The following is a 12,719-nucleotide window of genomic DNA, read 5'->3' on the forward strand; positions in this document are numbered from 1 at the left end:
ATATACCCTAACATCCTGTTTGCCTTTTTTATTGCTTCCCCACATTGTTTGGATGGAGAAAGTGAGGAGTCCACATAGTTTTTTTTTAGTTTTTTGGTCCTCAATTTGCTAAGTTTTGGTACAAATTGCTCCTGAGCCTCAAGTAGTATATTTTTAAAATATACCCATCCATTTTCTGACTCTGTATCCAATGTGCTCCAGTCTAACTCTTCTAAGTGCCGCCTCATACCTTCAAGGTTTGCTTTTCTAAAATTGTAGACCATTGCTTTAGACTTGGACCTTGTTTTTTGAAAGAATGCCTCAATGCTAACCACAGTTTATCATTGGTTCTCTAACTACTGTCCCTCTGACTCTGTCTTGGTCATTTGAAAAGATCAAGTCAATACATGCGCTCTCTCTGGTTGGTTCCCTGACAAATTGAGTTAGAAAGCAGTCATTTATTATTACGATTATTATTATTATTATTATTTTTACATACAACATAAGTGCAATACAAAGTGCAAAAATACATTTACCATCTCAACCATTTCTATTTCTGCTTCTGTAGTCCCCACTGGGCTTTCCCAGTCTAAGTTTGGGAAATTGAAATCCCCCATTATAACAGCCACATCCTTGCTACATGCAGTCCTGATTACACTGTACAATGCAACATCTTGCTGAGTATCTGAGTTGGGTGGTCTGTAACACACTCCTACCACTAATCCTCCAGATCTCTTTTTCAAAAGTTTCACCCACAAAGATTCTGTTCCATTACTGGGATCTAATTTGAGTTCTTCTGCCTCAATGTCATTTTTCACATATAATGCTACCCCACCCACTCTTCGATTTTGCCTGTCTCTCCTAAACTGTGTGTATCCTTCCAACTTGTATTCATCCCCATCATTTTCTGTAAACCATATTTCCATCACTCCTACAACATCATAGTTAAATGTCAGCACTGTGGCTTCCAAGTCTAACATCTTGTTCCTTATACTCCTGGCATTGAGGTACAAACATTTCAGGACTTTCCTACTACCAGTTTCCCTTGGTTTTCTTTCCTTAGAGGAACATCTCCCATTGTCAGAGCTCCCTGCCCCCCTGGTTCCTAGTTTAAATTATTCTCAATTTCACTGCACATATGCTCTCCCAATGCATTAGCCCCTCTTCTGTTTAGATGTAGACCGTCTGGTTTGTACAGGTCCCATCTATCCCAGAAGAAAGTCCAATGCTCCATAAACCTAAACCCCTCTTCCCTACACCAAGCTTCAACCACTTGTTAAACATTCTAATCTCTGCCTGTCTCCCTGGCCTGGCACGTGGTACCGGAAGCATTTCAGAGAAAACTACCGTGCAGGTTCTGCTCTTTAGTTTTGTTCCTAACTCTTTAAATTTGTCTTGCAGAACCTCTGTCCTACATTTTCCTATGTCATTGGTTCCAATGTGGACCATGACCAGTGGATTCCCCCCGGCTTTGGACAGTAGCCCGACTACTAGTTTAGGGAGATCTGCAACCTGAGCACCAGGCAGGCAAGATACCATGCGGGTCTCCTTGTCACTACAGCACACTGTGTGATCTACACCTCTAAGAATCGAGTCTCCTACTATAACTACCTCCCTCTTCTGGGAGGGAGTGGGCACCATGGTGCTCTGGTGCTCAACTGCCCCCCCATCACCCTCTGAGCCATCACTGTCCAACTCGGTGTCCAGCAGTTGGAACCTGTTGGGCAATTCTAGCTCTTGGGGTGTCTCTAGGGGTTGTGTGCGCCCTTTTCTGCGCTTACGACCTACTGTAACCCAGCAGTTCTCTACACTGTCCTGCTCTAAGGTCTCAACTCTCCTAGGCTCTGGCATGCACACCATCTCTCTCTTGGGCTGATTGACTAATTCTTCCATATCACTAATACAGCGCAGATCAACAAGCTGAGCCTCAAGATCACGAACCTTGATCTCTAAGATTTCAACCTGCCGACAATGTTCACAAATGAAATCTTCTTGGATGAGTTCATCCAGGAAGGCAATCATTCTGCAAACCTGACACTGTAGTGGCCACATGCTTCTAAATGTTAGTTTTTTTTGTTTTGTTTTTTTATGTTTCTTGGTTCCTGCTGCCTAGTCAACTGCCTAAGTTTTGTCAGCGAGAAACAGCACAGCTCTTTCTCAACAGCTGGTTTACATAGCTTTTGTCTACCTACCCCCAATTCACACCTAACTGGCCCCACCTGGCTCCTCCTGCAACAGAATTCCTGCTAGTCCTAGACAAAATCTCCCCTCTACAATCGGTTTACTTTCACCAACTCAGCAGGCTGAACTGAATTGACTTCAATTTAGGCAAACTACAGACAATGCTAACGTCAATTTAGGCAAACTTAAAACAAAATGAGCAATGCTAAGACTGGTCTGAAACTAGTCAAACAACAAGATGGCTGCCTGTCACCTGTACTCTCCGGTCTCTCTCTGTGGCAACTTGTAAATACTTCTCCTGGGGACACAAATGGAAATTGGGCTTAAAGGCATTCAAGATGGAAAACAGGAGACACTTCTTCACACAGAGAGTTGTCTCAATCTGAACAAACTCTCCAGTGATGTGGTTGAAGCTGAAAATTTGTGAACATTTAAAAATAGACTGGATAGGATCCTTGGACACCAATGAGCACGATGGGTCGTACGGCCTCCTCTCGTTTGTAAACTTTCTTATATTCTTATTTTCTTATTTGAAACAAAGGTAACAAACTGAATTTGTACTTGACACAAATATGGATTATGACTTACTTCTTGGCCAGTATGTGTGTTATTATTATTGTATGTTTAGAGACGGGCCTATATTCCTGTGTTAGTTTGAGCAGGAGAGGAGCTAGGTGTGTATTTATGTTTTTTGTATAAATACACCACATTGCACCATACCCGTGCTTGTTATTTTCCAGATTAAGGGATAACCTAAATATTCAAAATAAAATTACTTTAAATTCAACAACTTGTACATCAATAGATATAAAATATTATGTATAATACAGTCTAAATGTTTTGAGAGGTAGATGTATAGTAATATTAGTGTCATGACATTCATTTGTATTATTTGCATTTGATGGGGGAAAACTGCAACAAAAATTTAAGTATTTGGTTTTGCTTTGAATGTATGTACTGTATGTATGAATGTATGTATTTATGTCTTTTTTAGTTACACTTTTTCTAAAAAGAAAATATTACTATTAATTATTATATTAATGTACATTATTTAACAAGAGCAATAGTAATATATAATAATCATATGCAATACTTCACAATGTATGAAAATGCTTGATAGCCTTCCAAGTGTTTGTACAGCTGATTCTGATTTGATGAGATGAGTGACTGGGATTACAATCCTATTTCTTGAACATTAAAGGCCATTGATCACATCTCTAATTTAATCTAATCTCGTTCTTTTCCTAATTGCAATAAACACTTTTTACCAAGTACAGTGCAGCCTTTCATTAATATGTACATTATGTAAATGGAATTTATTTATGAGACAACAAAGAAAGGAAGTATCACGATAGATAATGATCAATAGGCAAAAATACTTCCTAAAAAAAATACATCAGAAGACATTTTGTTGATAATTAGATCTCAACATCTCCCACCAATCTCACCTAGTTCACAGTCACGGTTGTACGTACTTTAAGCATTCTGTCACACAAGTTAAGCATATTTATGCTGGTTACATTATTCATTTTAACTGTCTGCCTAGCCTGCAGTATTTCAGTAAGGTTACGATCAGGCCACCAGCATTACAAATGTAAACATTTAAAGTTGATTCTGGTAATGTTTTTAAGGTGGCTTGCCTGAGGGCATTACACGATGCTGATCAATGTAACAGTATAAACTGTCACATCAAAAAATTGAATTATCAAAATGTGTTGTTAAATAAGGATTAATGTACATTTCAATACGAATTGTAAGGCAATTAATGTCAGGCCAAAATTGTATTATAATAATAATAATCTCCTTAGAATATCACAAAAGAGAAAAAATGCTGCCTGTCTTTTGTACCATTCTGGGATAATGATAAAGAAACTAATCAGATTAACATCACTTAAAATTGCTAATCCTACTGTCTGGAATTGTTTGAATTCTGATTCAAATTATTCTTTTCACTGCCACCTTTCAGATTCAAATGAAGAAATAAAAGTGCAGTGAGAAGCACTAGGACAAAGAGGAAGGATTGATGGAAATGATCTGTATCTGTAAGTAAGAAAACAACAAATCTAATTGGGTATTGTTTTGGAGAGAACAGAAAGAGTCATTTATGACAAATGAGATACAGGTGTAGAAAGCAAGCTGTAGTTATCTGATTATTGGTTGTTGCAGTTTTGGGAGAGTGGCAGAGCAAAAGCACATATGAATTCCTACTTGTGATTTGGCGTCCCACACAGGGAGGTCAATCTTCATGCCATGCCGCAGTAGAAATGGCTTGGACATCCCAGCCCTTGTCCAATATCTGCTAGTTTTCAGTCCAAGTGAGCTCTAAATTGAACCCTCAATTGAACCAATTGTCTCAACCTCATAATTTAAACTCTTAAAACAGTGTTGATCATTCAGGTAAGTAGCAAACAACTGGGCTTGAATGAAAATCAGCAAACGGTGTTGGGACCCACTGTTCTACTTCTACTTCTTATTGTCACGGCTTCACTTCATCCTACTTCGCTCACCACCAGAGGTCCCTCTCTCCTGAATACTAAACCCTGTTTCTCACATTCCCTAGCACCAGGATCAATCATCCACTTAACATTCCTCTCAACCATGTGCACTTGTTCCATCTTACTCCTCTTTCCATTGGCCCAACACTCACAACCCAGTTATCTGCTCCCTTCCACACAGTATATATTCCCCTCTTTTCCTGTGGCACTTTGTGAAGTTTTGCATTCTCTTTAGAATCATTTTCTGAGCACTGAGCAGTCATAGCGTCGTAGCCACCTGTGTGTTGACCTTTGCCTTCTCATTCTTGACTACCCCTCTTGGATCTCCCTGTCTAGCCTGTTTGCCCAATCAACTGACCCTTGGACTGTTCCTGGTTTTGCATTTTGGATTTCCCCTTGTTGGATTGTTTTGCTTTTCTCCCATCTAATTAGTGAGCCTGCGACTGGATCCACCATCCTTGTCCCTGAGGTCGTTGCACTTATACACTTACAGAGATGGCATAAATAATAAATATTAATATATTCATAATTTGTATGTATTTATTTAAACCAGATTGAGCTGCTATGCAAATGACAATGGGGGTGATATCATTAAATCACTGGTACACAGGATTGTTTTTCAAACCAGGGTCTTGAAAGTCATACAGTCTTATGTTGTCCATGTTACCTGAGCTCTTCAATACTTAATTGATGCAATTGCTCACTTAATTCAACCAGAATAGCTGTTTCCATGTCTATAGTGGGTAAAGATGTAAACTTATTATGTTGTTGGATTCCAGGATAGAACGCAAGAGGCCAGTGGGACACTGGACCCAACATGAATTTGGGCAGAAAACCATCCTGTGGATGCTGTCCAGGGCACCACTGTCAGAGATGCACAGCACATCATTAACAGTCTTTGCTATCACAGTTTTAATATAATTGTTTGGCTACAGACCAAAGAGATGACAGGAAGATATCTACTGCCAGCTATGTCCAGTGGTTTGCATTGTCCTGTTTAAAACTCATGTAGGGGGGGCTTTTCAGTTGGCATTGCTATTCCCCAAATACATTCTCTATTATTATATGATCCATACAATTGCAACTATTCTACACATTCTACATTTTGGTTTTGATCAAATAAACTATTAATTGTAGCACTTTGTCATCCCATAAGAAACAGGCTGTCTCTAATCAATTCAAGCTGTGGCATATTAGTGTCTGTGGAATATAGACAGGCCCAATCATCTTTATTATACCTCTTTACATCGTATCCCTATCAGAGCTTGCAAAATTAATGTGAGTTTAGGTAATTGACCTTTTAATAATAATTTTGAACAAATGTGTCTGGATTTTTTAAAGTGTGTAAAGAATACACATGTACTGATAGACATTAACAAATGACACATCCATGTTATGATCAAATGAAGACTATAATTAGATTGATAATTTGAAATACCATCAAATTAAATGTTTTTCAGGACTGAATAAAAATAGAACTGATTATTGTTTGTATTATCTGGGACCCTAATAGCCTGTGACTAAGGATGAGACCATGAAATCCATGTCAGTCTTAAAGTCCAATTAAAGCACATTGACTTCTCCAGCTCTGGAGCCTAGCACTTGGATAAGCATTTATTCAGAAGATCACTGATTTCTATTACCCAGCCTATGACAGCAAGTGACATTTTGGGGCAGTTGTTTATAATGAGATGATTTAAAAGATGTTGTTGTTTCAAAACAGGCTTTAGCTATAATCTGTATATATTCAAACTAAATATTATTCATGCTTTCCCTCCATATGGTAAGTAAAGAGCAGGAATTATTCGTGTTGAAGTAAATGACACAAAATCTGCCGCACTCTAAAACCTGAGTTGCAGGCTGTTGTCATGGCAGCGTAGATAAGAAAAGGCATCTCTCTGGTAAGTTGCTAGAGAAGCTTACGCTCCCTAAAATTCCTAAAACCTCAGCAAAAATAAAATAGATAAAAGTTTTCTGAATAATCTTTGTTCTAAGACAGTTTAACTTCATCTTGCTGGAGTGAAATTTGTGGAAATTGATCAGGGACCATAGCTGGAAAGAAAGCAGGCTGTTTTTGTCTTATCAGCAAGCAAGGAGACATTGAAGAAAAGGCATGCACATTAAAATGGATATAGACTCAGTTGAGAAAGTTTGAATAAGAACAGAAATACATTTGTACAATTTCCTTTTAGACTTATACTGATAGCCACCTACACACCTGTATTATATTTTATTCAAGGACTAACAGAGCTATGTGGCTGGTAGGTGCTAGAGAAAATGTTGACAGGTGATGGAATGGAATTACTTAGAATTATTGACGAATCGTGATGTAAAGTGAATCCTTGACAAAGAAAACCATAAAATGCTGAGTTTCCTTCTCAATCAAACACTCCTTAACATATTTAGCTCTGTATATTTATAGAAAATAGTATAGATAGTACTGTACTGATTAAAAAATATATAAGATTTAATGACATACCAAAATTACACCACTTGTTCTTGAATTCCCCTATTTAGGAATAGTCCCCTGCATGTTTTTTTTTGTGGTAGAAAAGCTTTACTAATATACCATTATATCTGTAATAATAATTACACATTGGATATTGATCACTAGAATCTTTACTGGTGACATACACAAGTGCTCAGAACTCAGTTCCATGTTTGATGCCCATTAGAGACCTATAGGTCATTTAGGCACCCAGCTCATTGATTGAATGGGTGTCTCACCGCTATTTCAGGAGCAATGTTTCAGGCATTTTGAACTTGCAATACTCTCCTCGGAGAAACAGATGGGCCATTATTGTGGTTTCCCAGACACTTTCTCACAAGTGGGATTGTTTTCTTCTTCTGTTCTCCATATTACACCCTACATTTGATTTGGAAACTGTCTTGTATTTTGGTAGATTATATCCTCTCTTATGGGGCAGTTATACAATCAATATTTTGTCAATACTCCCTGACTTTGATAACATGCAGGAGGTGCTTCCAAGAGGTTTGTAATAGTTTAATCAACTTCTCAGCCTCTCTTCCATGTTGTATTGCTCTTCCATATTTCAATTCTCCAAGCTCTTCTAGATTCTATGATTGTAATTATGGACTGCTTTTTTCAGTTCATACCACTGTGTTCATGATGTCTGATCAAGAATATTGATTTTGTGTGCTGCCTTAACCTTAACCATTTGGATGCATGCTTTGGATCATTTTTGTGCTGGAAAGTGCATTTGCAACCAAGCCTGAGATTCTTGAAACAGGTGCCAAGTTTGTTGGCTAGAATATAATGGTATACTCTCCCACATGCAACACTCAAGGCTCAAATTAAATAATTCACCTCATATCAAAATTTACCTCCATGTTTCACAGTTGGTATGGTGGTCTTTTGTACATAAACTTCACTTTTTAGTGCCAAATACACCTCTGGTCTGCATGCTTTAAAAGAGTAGGCTTGAATCGATCAAAAATGTAAAAATTACCCCCAAATTGATGAGGATCATGTTTTGTTTTTGTTTTAAATATATATATATTTATATATATAATATAAACTTATATAGTAGATCGATATTATATTTGGATGATTTTACACCTCATCAATGGTCTTTATATATTTAACGGCTACTGTATGTCTGCTCTTTGAAGAAGTAAATACTACTAACAATCATTGCAGAGAAGGAAGAGTTTGGGAAGCTGTGGCTATGATACGTTTTGCTTAGTTTCGTAATTTTAAAGAGCTCGAACATTATACATATGCAGCATTTGTTATAACAGGGCTACTTGTGCATTGCATAAATTGTCTGCTAAGTTATGATTTATTCTGTCACCAGCTAACAGTTTATAAAATGCATAGGGCATTTTAAATCATTGTTAAAAAAAAAAAGTCAGACATACAGAAAAAAAAAGTTGAAGGATATTATTATAGACCAAAAATACAGTATCCTGTCTCAAAGCTTGGATAAACTTGCACCCTGATTAACCTAATTTTAAAGTTCTCACTGTAAATCTCTGCTTAGGAGCTCTCATTTCATAACAGATTTAGTCTTGTTTCGCCTACAAACAGATTCTACCAGAGGGAGGTTATCCAGAGGCAGTATGGATAATTTATCTTAAGCTTCAATGCTCTGCTTCCCATAAGAGGGCTCAAACTCAAAATGTTAATAAGAGCCCTTCCAGCACTAATCCTGCAAGGGTAAACTCAAAACCCAGTGAATCATCCTTTAATGTAATGTGGAAAAAAATAATCTGGTCAAAGTAAAGAGTCAAACTGAAGGGAATCCCTAAGTAAAGAAACAGTTGTTCCTACCAAGAGCACACACTCACACTCTCTCACACACAAAGCTGCTCATTTAATTTATTTACATACATCTTAATGACACATACAGATAATCACATCTGTTTTTCATACTAGATGTTATATTCTGCATTTTTAAGTGAGCTGGGGTTTCAAGTAAGGGCAGTGCATGAAATTGCATAATCTGATATGTTTAGCAGGGAGCATGAATTCAGGATCGAGGTAATTTTAAATTCAAGTGTCTGTGGTACACCCAGCCTAATATCCTTCCTGAAATTCCATTTCAAACATGTTAACTTGATAAAATTGGTATTCTAGATTCAAAAATCTTCATACATACTGATGATGTGGTGGGGCTTTAGCGCCTGCACCTGGTTAAATAGGTATTTACATTAAATATATATATTTTTTTATAATTAAAACCCACCACATTTTATGGATATATTTATTTCCATTTTATTATTAGCTTCTTACACAATGTACAATTCCACACTGATTTCATGGCAAAGAAAACAATTCTAGTAGGGTTATTACAATGAGAGATTTATTGAAATGTAAAACTAATGTCGTCTTTGCTCTTTACTGTCACATTTCCCAGTGAACAACCAAGTGCTTTTCTGGAAGTAATATGTTTTGCATATTTAGTGTTAAATTTACATTTTAATCAGAATTTAAATAGGGACTGAATTGGGTATCAATCCTTCATACTTAAAGAATCATCCTTGGTTATGAGCTTGGAAATTTTGAAAACAAAATTTACTGTTCATACTAGACTTGGAATTCCAAAAATGTTCTCTGGAATCCAAATTAGAAACAGTTTGCATGCAAACAATCAGCTAAGAAATATCACTGATGACACTTGTTTAGTTTTTTCTCCCTTGCATTTTTACAAAAAACAAAAATCCACTTCAGTTATGTTAGGTTTGCTCATTAATATAATTCATGATGTGATTTCTTGAGCTACGCTAATGCAGAGATTTAGTTATGGAAAGTGGAGTGTTTATAGCACTAAAAGCACTTTATGTCACAGTATTTCAAAAGTTGCAGTGGAAAGAGAAAACTTCAGAATATAATGAACAGAGACTGCTAAAAAGCTACTGTCAGATAAAAGATGATAGGTCAGGGTTATGAAGTGAAACAGATATCCCAAATGACCAATTTCTTTATCTTGTCCAGTACATGACACAAAATATCGAGAGCTCCGTTACTGTGAGAAACTGTCCAATTTTATATCAGATGTTGCTCTAATAAATTGTTCATTGCGAGAGCTCAAATCAACCTGAAGGCCTTTGCAGTTGAATGCCATTCCCCAAATAAAAGGCAACATTGTGAAAATGATGCTGTTTGGACCAACTTAAAAAGAACATCACAAGCATAGGTCATAGTTGCAGAAATTGTATTTCGCTGTTCTAATTTCTGGAGCACGAACATTTCACATCAATTCTCTCTTCATTGGTATAGTTATATTTCATATTTTCTAAGACTTGGATATAAAAAACACATTTTATCGAAAGGTCTGTTTAAATATTATATATTATCAGAAATGTAACTTTTTAGTCTTTAAATGACACAGCACAAGTGTACAAATTAATCAGAACTCCTCCAAATTATAGAATGACATTCTAAATTCAGACAATCAATAATTTGAAATTAGTGGACATCCTCCAGTGTTTTCAGTTACTGCTATGTTCTAATATATTTCCATTATTTAGATTATATATACATGATATAATCAGACATATTGATAGAAGCCTTCATTGGCCAGTGATGGATTGTCCCGGAGCCCTTATGCTATGCAGAGGGCTTGTGAGGATATATGTGGATTGGAGCTGACAGCATTTCAATAAGAATGGATTATTGATTTCTAAATAATATGACTGTCTATAGGGGTGTGCAGCCTTTTTGGGGAAGGAAATTCACTGTGGGGAAAAAGCTTATGGAAATGGAAGTCTATGGGGCTACAGTAGTGCCCACACCACTGAAAGGGGGTATAGAGCAACAGTAATGTATCCGGTATAGAAACATTGGCTTCCAATCTGGGGATGTTGAAAATAATACTTTCATCCACAGTGCATTGTCTCAGCTATTTAGTTTATAGGCAGAAATGTGATAGTCGGAGTGTATGTTTTTGCAGGGGTTTTTGTTAAAGGCAGTATATCTGCCAGTATATATTATGACACTTTGGATAGCCTGAACTGTCAGCAATAATGGGATTTTATGGTGATGGCCCATATCATCAAACACAGTAACTCACCTATGCCAGATAGTTGGGAATGTAATAAGGTGGTTCAAGGAGATTAGCATTGAAAACATTTAATGGACTGCCCAAAGCCCCCGGGTTATTCCCACAGAACACGCCTGAGGTGAAATGGAATGACAAAACAGGACGATACCACAGAAGTTGAATGTCACTATTCTAGAAATGTCTATAACGGAATGGTACAGTATTCCTTTGACCTATTGTCATACATATAAGGAAAGTGTCCCTCCTAGGCCAGAGGTGGGCTTACACACTATTATGTAAATTGCTAACATCTTTATCTTGTTATTTTTAATGTTGTCCTCCATGTTTTAATAGTGTTTGTAATACCCATATGTATACTTTTGACATCAGCTGTACTAGTTCAAAATAGCTGCAGCCTCAACAGTATATTTTAAAAAATATGGAAATGTCTTATGTGCTTTGGGATCTTAAGCTGATTAAAAGCATTATATACTATTGTACTTTTATATGAATGCTTGATGGATTATCAAGTCAGCCTCTCTATGCCATGCCACCCTCTGAACTGATAGGATAATTTCCACTTTCAATTTACAGGAAGCTGGGCATCCACTAATGAATTAAATGATAGGATAAGTAATGACTGCTCATTATTTGAATCCTTTTATGAACTGTTCCCTATAGGAGGTTATTAACGTAACATTTTACACAAAATGGAAGAATACATCTTATCAAAAGACCTGAAGAGTAATATAATAGAATTAATATTTGTTCTCAAATGAGTACTGCATTCTTATGTGAACTTTGCCTAGTCAAAATATTACTCTCAATAGGAAAACCTTGTAATATGAATTTTAGACTTTTTGAATTTCATTTCTTGCCATGGTAGATAAATTTCATTCACCTGAAGCCACCCCTTACACTTTTCAAATCAGAGATAAAGGCTTCAATAAAATTGTTACATATAAAGATCATGTATTTTACAACACTCCTTTTCTCTTAGACATTATTCATTCAATTCACGGCAGATTTCTGATTTTGACCCATCTAATAAAGTTCAGGTCAAAAATCCATTAAAAAATGTGTAGTTCGATTGTATCAAAATTGAAAATGTTATCAGGGAGGCCCCCAGACCCCCACACCTGGCTCACAAAAGCAGCTTCACTGCTCATTAGCCCCCCCAAAACGAAAATCCCGTATCTTCCTTTGCATAGCAAAAGGGAAACTGAAGTTGCTGATTAGCCAGTAGGCAGTGATATGCCACACAGCAATCTGTGTTGCTTACAGTAGAAATTATTTGTCACTATTTACCCAGTTAATATGGGTTTCCTCCCTGAATTATGTTTAGATTAATTGCCTAAAAGAAGGGAGTTGGCCAATAAAGTAAAGGATAGGTCTCCCAAATATGGCCTCCAGACTCTCCAAAGATAAAAATATAAATGGCCTTGAAATATGTCTGCATACACCCACTGATGTGCTGATGTAAAGTGCCCATCTAGTATGAATGCATTTTGTTCATGAAATAACTGCAGCTGCCACTTATTTTACATAATGCACTAGA

This window comes from Amia ocellicauda, chromosome 2 (assembly GCF_036373705.1).
Source record: "Amia ocellicauda isolate fAmiCal2 chromosome 2, fAmiCal2.hap1, whole genome shotgun sequence".
Taxonomy (NCBI): Eukaryota; Metazoa; Chordata; class Actinopteri; order Amiiformes; family Amiidae; genus Amia; species Amia ocellicauda.